The sequence below is a fragment of the Triticum urartu genome, chromosome 7 (genome assembly GCF_003073215.2).
Source record: "Triticum urartu cultivar G1812 chromosome 7, Tu2.1, whole genome shotgun sequence".
NCBI classification, from domain to species: Eukaryota; Viridiplantae; Streptophyta; class Magnoliopsida; order Poales; family Poaceae; genus Triticum; species Triticum urartu.
The window spans coordinates 660,672,434-660,694,818 of record NC_053028.1 but is presented as its reverse complement, the minus strand read 5'-3'; the positions used below and the strand labels follow the sequence as shown (position 1 = coordinate 660,694,818).

The 22,385-nt window shown below is 43.2% G+C and overlaps 1 pseudogene; it reads right to left on the bottom strand.

Annotated features, from left to right (window-relative positions):
- Positions 1-21,120: 21,120 nt before the first annotated feature.
- Positions 21,121-21,973, bottom strand: LOC125522869 (annotated as a pseudogene).
- Between the last annotated feature and the right edge of the window lie 412 nt (positions 21,974-22,385).

Genomic DNA, 22,385 nt, shown 5'->3' with positions numbered 1-22,385 from the left:
GGAAAGGCATGGAACACTTTCCTAGAAAGAAAATTAAATTACCTTATGAATCTATTATGAGAGCCACTTATGGATTGCCTACCAAAGAAGGCAATACCTATATCTATCCTTGCTTGTTATGCCTAGCTAGGGGCGTTAAACGATAGCGCTTGTTGGGAGGCAACCCAATTTTTTTTATTCCTTGCTTTTTGATCCTGTTTAGTAATAAATAATTTATCTAGCCTCTGTTTTGGTTGTGTTTTTTGTGTTTAATTAGTGTTTGTGCCAAGTAGAACCGTTGGGAAGACATGGGGAAAGTCTTCTTACACTTGCTGTAAAAAACAGAAACTTTAGCGCTCACGAGAACTGCTGTCATTTTTATTTGGAAAGTGATATTTAGTTAATTCTTTTTGAAGATGATTAATAGATAAATTCCTCACTTCCAGAAAATTATTTTAGAATTTTTGGGGTTCCAGATCTTGCGCTAGCTACAGATTACTACAGACTGTTCTGTTTTTGACAGATTCTGTTTTTCGTGTGTTGTTTGCTTATTTTGATGAATCTATGGCTAGTAAAGTAGTTTATAAACCATAGAGAAGTTGGAATAAAGTAGGTATAACACCAATATAAATAAATAATGAGTTCATTACAGTACCTTGAAGTGGTGTTTTATTTTCTTTCACTAACGGAGCTCACGAGATTTTCTACTTTAAGTTTTGTGTTGTGAAGTTTTGGGTAAAGATTTGATGGATTATGGACAAGGAGTGGCAAGAGCCTAAGCTTGGGGATGCCCAGGGAACCCCCAAGATAATCTAAGGACACCTAAAAGCCAAAGCTTGGGGATGCCCCGGAAGGCAGCCCCTCTTTCGTCTACTTCTATCGGTAACTTTACTTGGAGCTATATTTTTATTCGCCACATGATATGTGTTTTGCTTGGAGCGTCTTGTATTATTTGAGTCTTTGCTTTTTAGTTTACCACAATCATCCTTGCTGTACACACCTATTGAGAGAGCCATACATGATTTGGAATTTGTTAGAATACTCTATGTGCTTCGCTTATATCTTTTGAGTTATATAATTTTGCTCTAGTACTTCACTTATATCTTTTAGAGCACGGTGGTGGATTTGTTTTATAGAAACTATTGATCTCTCATGCTTCACTTAGATTATTTTGAGAATCTTAAATAGCATGGTAATTTGCTTAAAATCCTAATATGCTTGGTATATAAGATTAATAATAAAACTTTCTTATGAGTGTGTTGAATACTATGATAAGTTTGATACTTGATAATTGTTTTGAGATATGGAGATGGTGATATTAAAGTCATGCTAGTTGAGTAGTTGTGAATTTGAGAAATACTTGTGTTGAAGTTTGTAATTCCCGTAGCATGCACGTATGGTGAACCTTTATGTGATGAAGTCGGAGCATGATTTATTTATTTATTGTCTTCCTTATGAGTGGCGGTCGGGGACGAGCGATGGTCTTTTCCTACCAATCTATCCCCTAGGAGAATGCGCGTAATACTTTGCTTTGATAACTTGTAGATTTTTGCAATAAGTATATGAGTTCTTTATGACTAACGTTGAGTCCATGGATTATACGCACTCTCTCCCTTCCACCTTTGCTAGCCTCTCTAATACCGCGCACCTTTCATCAGTATCATACACCCACCATATACCTTCCTCAAAACAGCCACCATACCTACCTACTATGGCATTTCCATAGCCATTCCGAGATATATTGCCATGCAACTTTCCACCGTTCCGTTTATTATGACACACTCCATCATTGTCATATTGCTTAGCATGATCATGTAGTTGACATCGTATTTGTGGCAAAGCCACCATTCATAATTCTTTCATACATGCCACTCATGCATCATTGCATATCCCCGTACACCGCCGGAGGCATTCACATAGAGTCATATTTTTTCGAAGTATCGAGTTGTAATTGTTGAGTAGTAAGAAAAATAAAAGTGTGATGATCATCATTATTAGAGCATTGTCCCAGTGAGGAAAGGATGATGGAGACTATGATTCCCCCACAAGTCGGGATGAGACTCCGGAAAAAAAATAAATAAAAGAGGCCAAAGAAGCCAAATAAAAAAGAGCGAAAGAAAAGAGGCCATAAAAAAGGAGAAAAGGCCCAAAAAATGAGAGAAAAAGAGAGAAGGGACAATGTTACTATCCTTTTACCACACCTGTGCTTCAAAGTAGCACCATGATCTTCATAGTAGAGAGTCTCTCATGTTATCACTTTCATATACTAGTGGGAATCTTTCATTATAGAACTTGGCTTGTATATTCCAGTGATGGGCTTCCTCAAATTGCCCTAGGTTTTCATGAGCAAGCAAGTTGGATGCACACCCACTTAGTTCTTTTTGAGCTTTCATATACTTATAGCTCTAGTGCATCCGTTGCATGGCAATCCCTACTCACTCACATTGATATCTATTGATGGGCATCTCCATAGCCCGTTGATACGCCTAGTTGATATGAGACTATCTTCTCCCTTTTTGTCTTCTCCACAACCACCACTCTCTTCCACCTATGGTGCTATATCCATGGCTCACGCTCATGTATTGCGTGAAGATTGAAAAAGTTTTGAGAATGTCAAAAGTATGAAACAATTGCTTGGCTTGTCATCGGGGTTGTGCATGATTTAAATATTTTATGTGGTGAAGATAGAGCATAGCCAGACTATATGATTTTGTAGGGATAACTTTCTTTAGCCATGTTATTTTGAGAAGACATAATTGCTTTGTTAGTATGCTTGAAGTATTATTATTTTCATGTCAATATGAACTTTTGTCTTTAATCTTTTGGATCTGAATATTCATACCACAATTAAGAAGAATTACATTAAAATTATGCCAAGTAGCACTCCGCATCAAAATTTGTGTTTTTATCATTTACCTACTCGAGGACGAGCAGGAATTAAGCTTGGGGATGCTTGATACGTATCCAACGTATCTATAATTTTTGATTGCTCCATGCTATATTATCTACTATTCTGGACATTATTGGGCTTTATTATCCACTTTTATATTATTTTTGGGACTAACCTATTAACCGGAGGCCCAACCCAGAATTGCTGTTTTTTGCCTGTTTTAGGGTTTCGAAGAAAAGGAATATCAAACGGAGTCCAAATGGAATGAAACCTTCAGGAACGTGATTTTCTCAACGAACAAAACCAGGGAGACTTGGACCCTACGTCAAGAAAGAAAAGAGGAGGCCACGAGGTAGGGGGCGCGCCTACCCCCCCCCCCCCAGGCGCGCCCTCCACCCTCGTGGGCCCCCTGTTGCTCCACCGACGTACTCCTTCCTCCTATATATACCTACGTACCCCCAAACGGTCAGATACGGAGCCAAAACCCTAATTCCACCGCCGCAACTTTATGTATCCACGAGATCCCATCTTGGGGCCTATTCCGGAGCTTCGCCGGAGGGGGCATCAATCGCGGAGGGCTTCTACATCAACACCATAGCCCCTCCGATGAAGTGTGAGTAGTTTGCCTCAGACCTACGGGTCCATAGTTAGTAGCTAGATGGATTCTTCTCTCTTTTGGATCTCAATACCATGTTCTCCCCCTCTCTTGTGGAGATCTATTCGATGTAATCTTCTTTTTGCGGTGTGTTTGTTGAGACCGATGAATTGTGGGTTTATGATCAAGTCTATCTATGAATAATATTTGAATCTTCTTTGAATTCTTTTATGTATGATTGGTTATCTTTGCAAGTCTCTTCGAACTATTAGTTTTGTTTGGCCTACTAGATTGATCTTTCTTGCAATGGGAGAAGTGCTTAGCTTTGGGTTTAATCTTGCGGTGTCCTTTCCCAGTGACAGTAGGGGCAGCAAGGCACGTATTGTATTGTTGCCATCGAGGATAACAAGATGGGGTTTTCTTCATATTGCATGAGTCTATCCCTCTACATCATGTCATCTTGCTTAAGGCGTTACTCAGTTTTTAACTTAATACTCTAGATGCATGCTGGATAGCGGTCGATGAGTGGATTAATAGTAGTAGATGCAGGCAGGAGTCGGTCTACTTGTCTCGGACGTGATGCCTATATACATGATCATACCTAGATATTCTCATAACTATGCTCAATTCTGTCAATTTCTCAATAGTAATTTGTTCACCCACCGTAGAATACTTATGCTCTTGAGAGAAGCCACTAGTGAAACCTATGGCCCCCGGGTCTAGCTTCATCATATTAATCTCCTACTGCTTAGTTATTTACTTTGCTATTACTTTGCCTTTATTTTACTTTGCATCTTTATCATAAAAATACCAAAAAATATTATCTTATCATACCTATCAGATCTCACTCTCGTAAGTGGCCTTATAGGGATTGACAACCCCTATTTTGCGTTGGTTGCGAGGATTTATTTGGTTTGTGCGGGTACGAGAGATTCGCGCGTAGCCTCCTACTAGATTGATACCTTGGTTCTCAAATACTGAGGGAAGTACTTACGCTACTTTGCTGCATCATCCCTTCCTCTTCGGGGAAAACCAACGCAGTGCTCAAGAGGTAGCAGCGCCCCCCCCCCCACGGCCTAGTCCGAATTGGACTAAGGGGAGGGGCGGCGCCCCTCCTTCCTTCTCTTCTCTCTTCCCCTTCCTTTTCTCCTACTCCTACTACTTGGAAGGGGGGATCCTACTCCTGGTGGGAGTAGGACTCTGCAGAGCGCGCCACAGTAGAGGGCCGGCCCTCCCCCTCCTCCACTCCTTTATATACGGGGGAGGGGGCACCCCATAGACACACAAGTTGATCAGTTAATCTTTTAGCCGTGTGCGGTGCCCCCCTCCACCATAATCCACCTTGGTCATATCGTAGCGGTGCTTAGGCGAAGCCCTGCGTCAGTAGCATCATCATCACCGTCATCACGCCATCGTGCTGACGGAGCTCTTCCTTGAAGCTCTGCTGGATCGGAGTTCGTGGGATATCACCGAGTTGAACGTGTGCTGAACTCAGAGGTGTCGTACATTCGGTACTTGGATCGGTCGGATCGTGAAGATGTACGACTACAACAACCGCATTCTCATAACGCTTCCGCTTATGGTCTATGAGGGTACGTGGACGACACTCTCCCCTCTCGTTGCTATGCATCACCATGATCTTGCATGTGCGTAGTAATTTTTTTGAAATTACTACGTTCCCCAACATAAAGTTCGGTTACGATGTTCGGACACACCATTACGTTGTGGTGTTCCAGGTGGCTTGAGTTGCGAAACTATTCCGCATTGTTTCAAATGAAGACCAAACTCATAACTCAAATATTCACCTCCACGATCAGATCGTAGAAACTTAACTTTCTTGTTACGATGATTTTCCACTTCACTCTGAAATTCTTTGAACTTTTCAAATGTTTCAGACTTACGTTTCATCAAGTAGATATACCCATATTTGCTCAAATCATCTGTGGAGGTGAGAAAATAACGATATCCTCCGCGAGCCTCAATGTTCATTGGACCACATACATCAGTATGTATGATTTCCAATAACTATGTTGCTCGCTCCATTGTTCCGGAGAACGAAGTTTTAGTCATCTTGCCCATGAGGCATGGTTCGCAAGTACCATGTGATTCATAATCAAGTGATTCCAGAAGTCCATCAGAATGGAGTTTCTTCATGCGCTTTACACCAATATGACCCAAACGGCAGTGCCACAAATAAGTTGCACTATCATTATCAACTCTGCATCTTTTGGCTTCAATACTATGAATATGTGTATCACTACTATCAAGATTTAGTAAAAATAGACCACTCATCAAGGGTGCATGACCATAAAAGATATTACTCATATAAATAGAACAACCATTATTCTCTGATTTAAATGAATAACCGTCTTGCATCAAACAAGATCCAGATATAATGTTCATTCTCAACGCTGGCACCAAATAACAATTATTTAGGTCCAAAACTAATCCCGGAGGTAGATGTAGAGGTAGCGTGCCGACGGCGATCACATCGACTTTGGAACCATTTCCCACGCGCATCATCACCTCATCCTTAGCCAATCTTTGCTTAATCTGTAGCCCCTGTTTTGAGTTGCAAATATTAGCAACAGAACCAGTATCAAATACCCAGGCGCTACTGCGAGCATTAGTAAGGTACACATCAATAACATGTATATCAAATATACCTTTCACTTTTCCATCCTTCTTCTCTGCCAAATACTTGGGGCAGTTCCCCTTCCAGTGACCAGCCCCTTTGCAGTAGAAGCACTCAGTTTCAGGCTTAGGTCCAGACTTGGGTTTCTTCACTTGAGCAGCAACTGGCTTGATGTTCTTCTTGAAGTTCCCCTTCTTCCCTTTACCCTTTTTCTTGAAACTAGTGGTCTTGTTGACCATCAACACTTGATGCTCCTTCTTGATTTCTACCTCTGCAGCCTTTAGCATTGCGAAGAGCTCGGGAATAGTCTTATCCATCCCTTGCATATTATAGTTCATCACAAAGGTCTTGTAGCTTGGTGGCAGTGATTGAAGTGTTGGGGAACGCAGTAATTTCAAAAAAAATCTCACGCACACACATGATCATGGTGATGCATAGCAACGAGAGGGGAGAGTGTTGTCAACGTACCCTCGTAGACCATAAGCAGAAGCGTTATGACAACGCGGTTGATGTTGTTGTACGTCTTCATGATCGACCGATCCTAGTACCGAAAGTACGACACCTCCGCGATCTACACACGTTTAGCTCGGTGACGTCCAACAAACTCATGATCCAGCAGAGTGTCGAGGGAGAGCTTTGTCAACACGACGGCGTGATGACGGTGATGATGATGCTACCGGAACAGGGCTTCGCCTATGCACCGCTACGATATGAACGAGGTGGATTATGGTGGAGGGGGGCACCGCACACGGCTGGAAACAATCAACTTGTGTGTCCTAGGGTACCCCCTGCCCCCATATATAAAGGATCAAGGGGGGAGGCTGGCCGGCCCTAGTGGAGCGTCAAGGGATGAGGAATCCTCCTCCTAGTAGGAGTAGGATTCCTCCTTTCCTAGTCCTACTAGGAGAAGGGGAAGGAAGGAAGGGAGAGAAAGAGGAGAAGGAAGGGGGGGCGCCGCCCCCCCCCCTAGTCCAATTCGGACTCCCTATAGGGAGGGGGGGCGGCTGCTCCTTGTGGGCTGCCTCCCCTCTTCCCTATGGCCCATGAAGGCCCAACTTTCCCCAGGGGGGTTCCGGTAACCCTCCGGCACTCCGGTTTTTTCCGGAATCACCCGGGACACTTCCGGTGTCCGAATATAGCCGTCCAATATATCAATCTTTATGTCTCGACCGTTTCGAGACTCCTCGTCATGTCCGTGATCATATCCAGGACTTCGAACTACCTTCGGTACATCAAAATACATAAAATCATAATACCGATCGTCACTGAACGTTAAGCGTGCGGACCCTACGGGTTCGAGAACTATGTAGACATGACCGAGACACGTCTCCGGTTAAATACCAATAGTGGAACCTGGATGTTCATATTGGCTCCCACATATTCTACGAAGGTCTTTATCGGTCAAACCGCATAACAACATACGTTGTTCCCTTTGTCATTGGTATGTTACTTGCCCGAGATTCGATCATCGGTATCCCAATACCTAGTTCAATCTTGTTACCAGCAAGTCTCTTTACTTGTTCTGTAATGCATCATCTGGCAACTAACTCATTAGTCACATTGCTTGCAAGGCTTATAGTGATGTGCATTACCAAGAGGGCCCAGAGATACCTCTTCGATACTCGGAGTGACAAATCCTAATCTCTATCTATGCCAACTCAACAAACACCATCGGAGACACCTGTAGAGCATCTTTATAGTCACCAAGTTACGTTGTGACGTTTGATAGCACACAAAGTGTTCCTCCGGTATTCGGAAGTTGCATGATCTCATAGTCGTAGGAACATGTATAAGTTATGGAGAAAGCAATAGCAACAAAACTAACAATCATCGTGCTAAGCTAACAGATGGGTCAAGTCAATCACATCATTCTCTAATGATGTGATCCCGTTAATCAAATGACAACTCATGTCTATGATCAGGAAACATAACCATCATTGATTCAACGAGCTAGTCAAGTAGAGGCATACTGGTGACACTCTGTTTGTCTATGTATTCACACATGTTCAAAGTTTCCGGTTAATACAATTCTAGCATGAATAATAAACATTTATCAAGATATAAGGAAATATAAATAACAACTTTATTATTGCCTCTAGGGCATATTTCCTTCATGAAGAACTCTGTCAATGACACTAGCATCAGGAAGATTAACTCCCAGCTGAGTCAAGTGGTTGTGGTACCCATACATTCTGAGTATATGTTCAGTGACAGAACTATTCTCCTCGATTTTGCAGCTATAGAACTTCTTGGAGACTTCATATCTCTCAATCCGGGCATTTTCTTAAAATATTAACTTCAACTCCTGGAACATCTCATATGCTCCATGATGTTCAAAGCGTCGTTGAAGTCTTGGTTCTAAGCCGTAAAGCATGGCACAGTGAACTATCGAGTAGTCATCAGCTTTGCTCTACCAGGTGTTCACAACATCTGGCATTGCTCCTGCAGTGGGTTTGTCACCTAGCGGTGATTACAGGACTAATTCTTCTGTGCAGCAATGAGGATAATCTTGAAGTTACGTACCCAGTCCGTGTAGTTGCTACCATCATCTTTCAACTTAGCTTTCTCTAGGAACGCATTAAAATTCAACAGAACAACATCACGGGCCATCTATCTACAACATAGACATGCAAAATACTATCAGGTACTAAGTTCATGATAAATTAAAGTTCAATTAATCAAATTACTTAAGAACTCCCACTTAGATAGACATCTCTAATCATCTAAGTGATCACATGATCCATATCAACTAAACCATGTCCGATCATCATGTGAGATGGAGTAGTTTTCAATGGTGAACATCACTATGTTGATCATGTCTACTATATGATTTACGCTCGACCTTTCGGTCTCAGTGTTCCGAGGCTATATCTGCATATGCTAGGCTCGTCAAGTTTAACCCGAGTATTCTGCATGTGCAAAACTGGCTTGCACCCGTTGTATGTGAGCGTAGAGCTTATCACACCCCATCATCACGTGGTGTCTCGGCACGACGAACTGTAGCAACGGTGCATACTCAGGGAGAACACTTGTACCTTGAAATTTAGTGAGAGATCATCTTATAATGCTACCGCCGAACTAAGAAAAATAAGATGCATAAAGGATAAACATCACATGCAATCAATATAAGTGATATGATATGACCATCATCATCGTGTGCCTTTGATCTCCCTCTCCAAAGAACCGTCATGATCACCATCGTCACCGGCTTGACACCTTGATCTCCATCGAAGCATCATTGTCGTCTCGCCAACTATTGCTACTACGACTATCGCTACCGCTTAGTGATAAAGTAAAGCAATTACATGGCGATTGCATTTCATACAATAAAGCGACAACCATATGGCTACGGCCAGTTACCGATAATTCTGTTACAAAACATGATCATCTCATACAATAAAATTTAGCATCATGTCTTGACCATATCACATCACAACATGCCCTGCAAAAACAAGTTAGACGTCCTCTACTTTGTTGTTGCAAGTTTTACGTGGCTGCTACGGGTTGAGCAAGAACCGTTCTTACCTACGCATCAAAAACCACAACACGGTATAGTGATTGCTTTTTGATCTTCATAAAGAACCCTGTTCATTGAATCCGATTCAACTAAAGTTGGAGAAACTGACACCCAGCAGCCACCTGTGTGCGAAGATCGTCGGTAGATCCAGTCTCGCGTAAGCGTATGCGTAATGTCGGTCTGAGCCGCTTCATCCAACAATACCGCTGAATCAAAAATCAACTAGTGACGGCAAGCAATATGTATATACCCACGCTCACAACTCCTTTGTGTTCTACTCGTGCATATAACATCTACGCATAGACCTGGCTCGGATGCCACTGTTAGGGAACACAGTAATTTAAAAAAAATCCTACGCACACGCAAGATCTATCTAGGTGATGCATAACAATGAGAGGGAAGAGTGTTGCCCACGTACCCTCCTAGATCGTAAGCGGAAGCGTTATGACAACACGGTTGATGTAGTCGAACGTCTTCACGATCCAACCGACCCTAGCACCGAAAGTACGGCACCCCCGCCATCTGCACACGTTCAGCTTGGTGACGTCGCACGAACTCTTGATCCAGCTGAGTGTCGAGGGAGAGCTTCGTCAGCATGATGGTGTGATGACGATGATGATGAAGCTACTGGCGCAGGGCTTCGCCTAAGTACTACGAAGATATGACCGAGGTGGATTATGGTGGAGGGGGCATCGCACACGGCTAAAAGCAATCAACTTGTGTGTCCTAGGGTGCCCCTGCCCCCGTATATAAAGGAGCAAGGGGGGAGGCCGACCGGCCCTAGGGGCGCGCCAAGGGAGGAGGAATCCTCCTCCTAGTAGGAGTAGGATTCCTCCTTTCCTAGTCCTACTAGGAGGAGAAGGGGAAAGAGGGAGAGGAGAGGAAGATGAGAAGGAAAGGGTGGGGGCTCCCCCTCCATAGTCCAATTCAGACTCCCTATAGGGAGGGGGCGTGCCTGCCCCTTGTGGGCTGCCTCCCCTCTTCCCTATGGTCCATGTAGGCCCAATCTTTCCCCGGGGGGTTTCGGTAACCCTCCAGCACTCCGGTTTTCTCCGAAATCACCCGGAACACTTCCGGTGTCCGAATATAGTCATCCAATATATCAAACTTCATGTCTCCACCATTTCGAGACTCCTCGTCATATTCGTGATCATATCCGAGACTCCGAACTACCTTCGGTACATCAAAACACATAAACTCATAATACCGATCGTCACTGAACGTTAAGCGTGCGGACCCTACCGGTTCGGGAACTATGTAGACATAACCGAGACACATCTCCGGTCAATAACCAATAGCGGAACCTGGATGTTCATATTGGCTCCCACATATTCTACGAAGATCTTTATCGGTCAAACCGCATAACAACATACGTTGTTCCCTTTGCCATCGGTATGTTACTTGCCCGAGATTCGATCGTCGGTATATCAATACCTAGTTCAATCTTGTTACCAGCAAGTCTCTTTACTTGTTCCGTAATGCATTATCCTACAACTAACTCATTAGTCACATTGCTTGTAAGGCTTATAGTGATGTGTATTACCGAGAGGACCCAGAGATACCTCTCTGATACTTGGAGTGACAAATCCTAATCTCGATCTATGCCAACTCAACAAACACCATCGGAGACACCTGTAGAGCATCTTTATAGTCACCCAATTACGTTGTGTCGTTTGATAGCACACTAAGTGTTCCTCCGGTATTCAGAAGTTGCATGATCTCATAGTCATAGGAACATGTATAAGTTATGGAGAAAGCAATAGCAACAAACTAAACGATCATCGTGCTAAGCTAACGGATGGGTCAAGTCAATCACATCATTCTCTAATGATGTGATCCCGTTAATCAAATGACAACTCATGTCTATGGTCAGGAAACATAACCATCATTGATTCAACGAGCTAGTCAAGTAGAGGCATACTACTGACACTCTGTTTGTCTATGTATTCACACATGTACTAAGTTTCTGGTTAATACAATTCTAGTATGAATAATAAACATTTATCTTGATATAAGGAAATATAAATAACAACTTTATTATTGCCTCTAGGGCATATTTCCTTCAAGAGAGACGTACCTACATGGTTGAGCAGTGCTATCAAGGTCTAGACTAGCAGATCAAATCAAAACCAGGACAACCAACACAGGGGGCAACCTCTAGCTGGTTGGAGCATGAGGAAGTTGAGCCAGGGATCGAGGCAGCGAAGGTTTGACCGCCGCTGTTCGTCCTTCTGCCGCCTGTGCGAGCTCATGGAGCCTAGCTGCTGTCGTCGGGGAAGTTGCTTACCCTCTACACGTCCCTACCTCCCGCGAGAGAGGACAAAGGTGAGGGTGTCGAGTTGAGGATGGAGGCGACGAGCGGGGAGAAGGGGAGGTGGCGGCATGGGAGAGGCGTGGAGGGAGCGGTAAAAGACATGGTAGGGACGCGAGCTCAAGACGAGAAGGGTTCACAGCTAGGGTTTGACCATGTTCTGTAGCTCGAGCGTGGCACGCCAGGGGAGGGGGCTGAAATCCCTCCCAGACACGGGCGTAGTCCACCCAGCCAATGAGCACGCGATAAGAGCCCACCCGTCATTGCCCAGGGAAAACGACCATGAGGTGAAATCGGATTTGATAATGAGATGAAGATCTAACGATCCAAACACGCTAAATGGCTGATTCGATGGCCTGGAAAGGTTAGAATTCCATCAAAGCAATTGATCTTGTGTGTGCTAGTTAGATTTGTATCTGGTTGTTTCAGTTTAGCTACTCGTGCTAGATCAAACCAATCAATCCAGCAACAAGCAATAAGCTACCTTCCCACTTCCCCTGCCCCGAAAATCGATTAGAATTGATTTTGTACCACCGCTTTCCCCAAAGAGTGCATCTGTAGGACCAAAAGCTGCTCGTCCGTTGTCATGTCATCTCGCAGCGACTATATCTATAGTAGTTCTGATAGAACAAGCAAATAAATTATCATCAACATGAAATTACTTGGATAAAATCCATGAAAACGTCATAAGTAACCAATTGAATGGTAACCCACATAAAAAAGTAGGCCAATATACTTTGAAATGGACATCACTTTTTTCCTGAGTTCTTTCCGGAGTAAATGAAGTTAAGGTCTTTGGTCACCATTTACCTACCATTTTAGTCTGTTATACATGTAAAACCGATTAAGCAGCTCGAATTTGAAAGGAGTTCTTTAAGATGAAATCAACTTAGCAATTAGAATGAATCCATCATTCATTGGTCTCAAGTCCAAGGAACTACGAGCAAAACCTCCCAAATCTAGACAAAGCATTGGTCATCTTTTGGAAGGAAATTTACACTTTCAGAAAATCTTTTAGGAGATGACATGTCAAGGCTCATAATTGACTATGACCAAGACTTCATGCATGACCTAAGAAATATAAGGCACATTTTTTCTCATGTCATCATGATCTTTTGCATACCAAGAATTAGTGGCAAGGAATCAATGAGTGAATCAACCTATCACGAGCAACACCCAATAAAAATATTGGAAGAAAATGTGGGCACCTGCGGCCAGTGCAGCTACCTCAGTGCCTCCTTCATGCATTTAGGGGATAATTGCCCAGAGAGCATGATGGAGAAGGAAGGGTCTCCATCCAGAGGAGAATGGGAGGCAGGATGGTGTGCCCTCAACCATGACTGCGGCCACCCCGACCATGAGGTGGTCGAAGAGGGGATCAACGATGAGAGGCATTGATTGATCACGTGGGGCACTATAACCGTAACAATTAACTAGCATTAATTAACACTAGCATATATGAGCGAGTATCCACTGGTGGAGAGGTGGACTCAATGACTATCGAAGAGGACTTGATAGCCAATACTAGAACTAAACCGACCAATTACCTGCGGTATAGTCGTCGCCCTGGTCAGAAAATATCTTCCATGAGTGGCAAGTGTGGTGCACGGGGCTCTCTATGTGATGCCACCTCGGGTACCAATGGGTTGGTGACAGTCGGTGGCAAGGGCAAACTGCCCGCTCCTGGCCCCGATGGTGATGATGCATCTTGCACCCACAGTAGATCTGGCGGCTGCCACGACGACCTCCATGTACATGGGTGACGTCGATGTAGGTGTCACAGAGGAGCAACTTTTCTCCATCTTCTACCAGGTTATGCCAGTGGCGTCCCTCCGTATCTACCACGACGTTGCTGGCAGGTTGCATGGCTATGGCTACTTTAAGGTCCACTAGCAAAAGGACAATGAAATCTTATCTACCAGACACCAAAATATAGCTAAAGTATTAAACCTCTATGATCATGCATACTAAATATAGCATATCAAACCCAAATGGGCAAGTAAAATTGACCAAGACACTGACCGTCCTCCTATGATGGAAATCGACATAGCCATAGCCACACGACCTGCAAGTAACTTTGTGGCAGATGCGGAGGGAAGCCCCAGGAGCGACCTGGCAGAAGATCGAGAAGAGATGCCCCTCCATGACACCTGCCTCTAGGTCACCCATGTATAGGGAGGCCCTCGCTCTAGCGGTCAGCTCCACCGCAAGTCTAGGAGGCACCATCATCATTGAGACCTAGAGCAGCCTACTTGCCATTGCCGCCAATGGTAGCCAACTAGTGGCACTACTAGGGAAAACCGTAGTAGTAGCGCTTGAAATATGCATAGCAGTAGCGCTGGGTCCAGCGCTACCACTAAGGTGCTACAGCTAACTAGTAGCAGTAGCGCTGGAAAGGGAGCGCTACTCCTACTTGTAAGTAGCAGTAGCGCTTGTTCCAAAAAGCGCTGCTACTACTTGTAAGTAGCAGTAGCACTTGTTCTAAAAAGCGCTGCTGCTAAATTTTCCTGTATTTTAAAAAATACAGCTTATTTTCATTGTGCGGTTTTATATACAATACTTTCATCATATGATTTTATGACCATGATTACTTATTATATATAACAGTGGGTGAAATGAACGTGGAGTAGATTCAAGTGGAGGCAACATGTGGTGCATGTCGAAAGTACTACTCTAATCCAAACTTGATCTAGTTTGGATTAGTAGTACTTTCGATGTGCACCACATGTTGGCTTCACTTGAATCTAATCCGGGTTCATTTCACCCACTGTTATATAATAAGTAATCATGCTCATATAACAACTTAGCATCATGCATCATCGATCATAATAATAAATAACTCATCATTGGTATCATAATAACAAGTCATACTCATCATCATCGATCATACAACTTCTACTCGATACCACATCATCATCATAGTCATCTAACCAATCCTACTTAGTTATTCTTAACACATGATAATGAGTATTATTAACTAGGACCTACTACCTTCTCTTAGATAAAATAGCATAAAACAAGATAGGCCCTGACTCTCCATTATGGAGAATGGAGATTATCATGTCTTCAATTCTTGCCTTTCGCACAATGTTGCTTCCAAGTACCTCCTTACGACTGTCCATACATATTTTCCATTCTTTGATTTTCATGTCTCCACTTCTTTTAGAAATCCAATATGGACAGGTGAGATTCGTATGATGACTTGGCTGTATGTTCAAAACATCAAGGCGACCATTCTGATACATCAGATGAGGCACACAATCATTCGGGATTTTCTATTGAAAAACATAGTAGTAACTTCGTAGTTAGCAATGCAGTTAAGTTTTCAAAAGAATTTATGCAAAAGATACACGGATGTCGTAATACTAAAAAATCTTACCATGACATCTCCATGGATGTTATCGTAGTTCAACACATGCACTAGTGGCACGTATTGACCATAATGTGGAGGAGTTTTATAATAGATATTGTACTTCTCAAAATTAGTACAAAATGCAGCCAGATGATTTTTCTCCTGATAAGTTAACTCAGAGCCATCGGTGTAGTAGGTTCTGTCTAACCATGTTCCGCACATTTTTTGAACAATGAAAATAAGTTGTCAATGGAAATAAGCTGTCAACTATTTTGAAACGAACAATATAAATTAGTTAATAACTATGTTTGAGAAACTCACATAGCGGTAGAATTGGAAGCGTATCAACAAGGACCCAAATGTCCATATTGTCTTGGTCGATGTTAGGATCACCAAGATCCATGGTGACAAGCATACCCTCATAAAAACCATACATCTTGCAAAGTGCTTCCCAATTTTTGCAACCAAAATGGGGTACGCTCTCAGAATTATACAGATTTACTTCAAACTCCACATCATGATGGGTCCTTAGGTGAATTTTCTTTGTTTCAAAATTTTCATGGTCTTCAAAACCCATCGTCTCCAAGACATAGCGTCTTGCATGGCATGGGATAAGCTACTCAAATTGTAAAAGATGAAAATTACACGTTGAAATAGTTGAAGTCATGCTTAATTATGAAAAACACACTTGTCGTCGTTGCATACCGTTTCAACATCGAAGGTCTCCTCGACCTTAATGCTGAAGCGCCGATCTTCGTCCAGGTGAGGCCTGTCGCACAGACCTCGGTCGTCGTGGCACCAGCTGCACTCCCCCCGGAGACTTTCATCGTCTGATGATGACATTTCCTACGTTCATAATTCAAAGATTAAACTTGTACAATTCAATATATGTACTATAAAAATTAAATTAGATCATTATTATTCATCACGGGTTGACTATCGGTCTGTCGAGTCTATATGGTGGAGACTCTCCCTCACTGATTCCTCTCTGACATTTGCGACCGTCGGTGATGGTCGTTACTCCTCCTTTCCCTAGTGCATACCAAAGGTCTAGCACAAGGAAAAGAAGGAGAAACAACCCCCACGACAACAGTCGGGCTTCTTCGTCCTCTCACATATATGGTGGATACACTCCCTCACTAATTTTTCAACCTTCGGTGATGGAGCCTCGACAGACTTAAAGTCACCCCGAAATGTCGTTTAATTATTTTTCGAGAAAATCCAGGCGACTCGATATTTCCTACATATTCTAGCACAAGTCATGCTAGAATTCACGGAAAAATCCGGCATGACCTTTGCTAAAAAGGACATATCAAGCGCCTGAAATTTGCCGAAACAGAAATTAATCAACACTCCAGCAAAACATAGGCCACTATAGGAGGTGTAACCTGCAAACATGGCCGGCCACTTGGGCAAGCACATATCCTATTTGAGCAACACAAGATATACATGTTTATATCTACATCATATGAGCATTCAATAAGCATTTAAGATATACACCTAAATTCTATTAACTACACCTAAGTAAAAACCTACAGTTTAAACATGCTTCGATCATAACTAGGGTTCATACTATGTTATTCTAAGATTAAACACCTAAAATACCTAAATTAAATTAACAGCATGGGGTGGCTGGTCTCACCTCGATCGAGGTCGGAGGGGGTCGGTGACGGCGGCGGGGATGATGCAGGGGCTCCTTGATCTCTGCAAAAACAAAATATAAACAAAACATTATTATCATCATCTTAGGACTTAGTGAAACTCCGTAAGCTACATTGAATTATTCTATTCAAATTTACTTATAATTTCCTATTCTTTTCAAATTTTATTATTCAAATTTACTTATAATTTCCTATTCTTTTCAAATTTTCTATTCAAATTTCATATTTTCAATTTTCTATTCAAATTTTTAGTTTATTCATATTTTCAATTTCATATTTTATTCTATTCAAAATTACTTATTCAAAATTTCTAAAAATTTCCTATTCTATTCAAAAGACCTACATTTACTATTTTTTTTCAATTTCATATTTAGGCTATTCAAATTACTTATTCAGATTTTCTAAAAACAGAATAAACTAAAAACCTACATTTACTTAAAAAATTCTAAAAACTTCCTATTCTATTTACAGAAAGGGGGAGGTGGAGGTGGGAGGAGGAAGGAGGAGGGAGGAGGAGGAGAGAGGAGGAGGAGAGAGGAGGAGGGGAGGAGGAGAATGGGGCCGCCAAAGAGGGAGGAGGAGGGGGCCGCCGGGGGAGAGGGAGGAGGAGGAGGGAGGCACCTTGTGGGTGGAGGAGGATGACGACGACGGAGGAGGAGGGACGGCGACGACGGCGACGGAGCGACGTACGATGTGAGTGAGGGAGGAGTGAGGGAACGCGCGCGGGGGGCGGTTTTGGATAAGGGCTTTAGTGGTAGCGCTTGTTTCTAACAAGCGCTACTGCTACGATCAATAGCAATAGCGTTTTTTCTTAACCAGTGCTACTACTAAGGCTATGATCGTTAAGGCATCAAATTAAAAAATGCATTGGTCATCATCGATCTTTTTGTGTAGAATCTAAATTATCAATAAGAATCGGCGAAGATTCCTATTGCGGCCACATATCCTACACATAGAGTTCGATGAAGACCAAGTGGTTGTGATGGTTTGAGAAGCACGGTATTTAAGGTGGTAAAAATTCTGTTCGCGGAGCGAGGTGGGACTAAACTTTGGGCTAGGAGGGAAACTGAATTTATCAGTAGCGCTGGTTGGGGAAAAAGCGCTACTGCTATGATCAGTAGTAGTAGCGCATTTTATAGGTTCAGCGCTGTTGCTATGATCATAGTAGCAGCGCTTTCCTTGAACAAGCGCTATTGGTGAACTCCTATCGTTAGCATGCAAAAAAGGCATCAAATTAAAAAATGCATTGGTCATCATCGATCTTTTTATGTAGAATCTAAATTGTCAGTATGAATCTTCGCCTGTATAGGTACATGCGAATATTCATATTGCCACAAATCTTACACATAGAGTTCAATGAAGACCAACTGGTTGTGATAGTTTGGGAAGCACCATATTTAAGGTGGTCAAAATTCTGTTCACGGAGCAAGGTGGGACTAAACTTTGGTCATAGGAGGGGGCTAAATTTAGCAGTAGCGCTGGTCAGAGGAAAGCACTATTGCTACATACAATAGCAGTAGCGCTTTTTGCACACCAACGCTACTAATATGCCTGGCCTGCTGGCAACGGTTTGGCAATTATAGTAGTAGCGTGTTTTGTAGCTATAGCGCTACCGTTAAGCGCATAGTAGCAGCGCTTTCTGCTGCCAAGCGCTACTAATAATTAGTAGCAACGTTGCCTTTTAAAAAGCGCCACTAGTAAGCTCCTGTCTATAAGGTTTTCCCTAGTAGTGTGGGTACACGAGGTGGCATCCCAATTAAAGTCCGGGGCAGAACCTTGCCATTCGCAGTGAATGTTCACAACGGAGCGAAGACGACAATACTATGGGAAATTGGTCGATCTGGTTGTAGTATTGACTATTGATTCCATTTCATCGGCATAACAAGAAGTAGGGATAGGGGTTGGTTGGGTGCTCCTCACCTCGTGGACCATGACCCAAATTGGTGGAGGAGGCTGATAGAGGCAGCCTAACAAGCTGGGCTAGCGAAGCGACAACCGGCGTGGCTGGTTCAATGCGCGGCTGCAGCGAGGAGGGACGCGTGCCACATGAGAAATTCGAGCACGACAGCGGTAACTTGGAGGTGACACGGGGACGACGACGGGGCTCAGATCTGGTGGCTGAGTGAGGAGATCTAGCGGTGGCAGGTTGGGTGGCGGCACATCGGCGTCTCCTGCAGTGCGTCACAGAGGCTCGGGGGTGAAAGCTCGGCAGCCATGGAGGTTCCCTGTAGCACGGAAAAGAGGCGTGATGAGAGAGAGAGAGCCGAGGGAAGCGAGAGGAAAAACAAAGAAGTACATAGGTGTAGGGATGCTACTTATCGGTGGTGATTCGCCGATGGTCGGACGACAGGGAACACGGGTGGATGTGCATGCAGAGATTGGGCGCTCGGGGTTCGCGGTAGGTAGAGTTAGAGCAGGAGCGCTTCTCTTGTGCGGGGACACAACACGCCATCAGATCTGGATCCAACTATCTAGATCCAGACGCTGGAGGGTGGCGACCGAAGATTCAGTGGGAGGAGCTGCTTGGGGCGGGCTCGGAGTGCGAGGAGGAGATGGAGAAGTGGCGGCGGCGCATAGAGGACATGGAGGTTTGTCTGCTTAGGGTTCGCTGTTTTGGAAGGGAGGCACCTACATTTTATAGAAGGGGTCTACTGGGGAAGGGGGGGCAGGGGTGTTGGGCTGTTTGGAAGGGGCTGACCCATTTAGGCAATTTTATTTGCAAACACATTTGCTTATTTATCCAGCCATGAGCGCTCACATATTAGAACGTTCCAGCACTAGTAGAAAACAGGGCTTTGGTCCAGGCCGGGTCAGCCCATTAGTCCCGGTTCAGTCAAGAACCGGGACTAATGTGAGCATTTATCCCGATTCACCTGGGCCCTTTAGTCCCGGTTCGTGCCACGAACCGGGACTAAAGGGTGCGATGCCCATTAGTCCCGGTTGATGGCACCAACCGGGACTAAAGGTTAGACCTTTAGTACCGGTTGGTGCCACCAACCGGTACTAATGGGTTTTGAGGCATTAGTACCGGTTCATGGCACGAACCGGTACTAAAGGTCCCATTTTCAAACTCTCTCCCCCCCCCATTGGACCGCCTTTTCAGTTTTAGAAAAAAACAAAAGAAAATGATGGAAATGTCAAATAAAATAAAATAAAATAAGTTTCCCATGTGATATGTGGTCTACTTGTTGGGAAAAATTTACAAATATGAATTTCGACTTTATTTGCAAAATCTCTCTGGAATTTGTAAAATGGGCATAACTTTTGCATACGAACTCGGATTAAAAAGTTTTTTATATGAAAAATCATCTACTCGAAAAGTTACATCCGAATTTGATGAATATTCTGCTGGTTAAAAGTTGGGCAGTCATCGGTGAGGTGCTCCATTGCGTTGTCAAAGAGTCACAAGCATGGTTTTTGAGTCGCTGTATAGTCACCGACTAATCGCCAAGTCGTTTTCCAAAAATCAGGGCGACTCGCGACTATACAGCGACTTTCGTCGACTAATCGCCGAGCCGCACGGCTCGCGGCAACTCGCCAAGTCGCGACTCAAACACCTTGGTCACAAGATTCAAGTAGAGATATTATTGTTATGGAAAATGCCAACTTCAGTTTTCAGTTTGATCTGTACTCGTTTTCATATCTAGCACTGTCTCTGGCTGGATGTTTCCCTTGTGGACATGTCGGTATGGGTTGTAGTATGTTGACTACTAGTGGTTGGGGCGCGCCCGTGGCGCGCCGCCTGAGCGAAAGTTGGGTGGTGCCAGGTTGGACACGCCCCTTGCACTTTCCTGTGTGTAGTACTTGTTGTTATTCCATCAGACTCGGGGCACAAGGAGATGAAGTACTGATACGTGCAAGTTCTAACTGAAATAATAAGACAGTTGTGCAAAAGTGAAACAATAAGACAGTTGTGCGAATGCAACACATTCAAAGACCAGATTCTTAGAGGTTACATGAACGATGATATAGATGATAAAGCAGAGGCATATTTACTCACATCATTCGGCAGAACTACAAGGTCTTAGAGAAACAGGAAACACGACACATGGATTCTATGCATGGACGGTGGTTATGGTCATCAATGGCGCGTCCAGAGGCGATAAACAGCGAGACCATAAGGACTCTTGATGGCGCGGTGCCTCTTCTTTGCAGCCTCAACACGAATATACTGCAACCTCACCACGAAGAATTATAAGCCACAACTTCATATGCCCATACAATTTGTAGTTGCTTAAAAAGACAAAGCAAGCGAGTACTCGGGAGTTTTGGTTAAAACACATCTAAATAGAGATGAAAACTGGCAAACTATACATCCACTTGCAACAGAGCAAAAGGAAAGAAAATTGCACATGATTAAGTAATATAGATCATTCATCTTGTGAACAAAGAGCAGACTAACTGACACAGTGTGGTAACTAAATCATTCAATCCCTGAGACTGATTAGATGTCAGTTTCTTTGACTGCCAGTACCTATTGGTAAATTAAACTATTAATCGGAGGAAATATTTAAGCAGCCCAATTACCTACCAGATCATTGTACTTACACTTCCTAATCAGATCACCTAATAGGAGATACTATTAAGCTTATGAAACATATGTTGAAGTATATGGAGTATATCATTTAAGGGAATTGGCTTGTTACCATGTACGTTCTTGTGCTGCTTCCTGTACATGGCATTCCATATAAGCTTACCAGGCTTGAGATGGTTGTGGAAATAGCGCTTGCACTTTGAGTTGGAAAAAAGGAAGACCTGATTTTGGATATAGGCAAAGAATGCGCAGCATAATTTTAGCAAACTTCTACTTATTTAATTCCATGTGCACTAACGATATGGGCACACAAGCTTACTCGAGAGTCTGAATGGACGAATCTGATGCATTCCCCGGGTATATCTTGGCACCACTGAAACGGCAGAGCTCTGTCCTGTATAAACACAATTGCAGGTACAAGTAAGACAGTGGCAAGCAGTTTCACAAATCTTTAGTGTTCCCACACAACATCAATGATAGTAGCATACTTGAGAACCATCTTCTCCGCCCTGACAAACTTTCAAAGCTCCTCCTACAAATAAAATGCAAAGATATTAGCACTTAAAGTATCAACGAATATCATGAAGCATTGCCTCTAATAACACAGCTTGAAAGACAAAGCCTTGTTGAATGGTTGTTGCACGACATATCGAAGAGACTAACAAACTAAACTGAACTACAGTGCATCATTATAAGTTTTATTAAACAACATGAACAACTCATAGGAATAATGTACAAAGCTAGGGACACAGTAAAAATCTCGCGCACAAGAGTACATTAAACATAACCACAACACTCTTGAGATGGACCTCTCCTGATTTATCAAAGTCAAAATATCTATTTATTTTGTCCAATACTGCCGACAAGCTAAGCTAGATGGGGCTCTGGAATACCATGAAACATAAAATGTA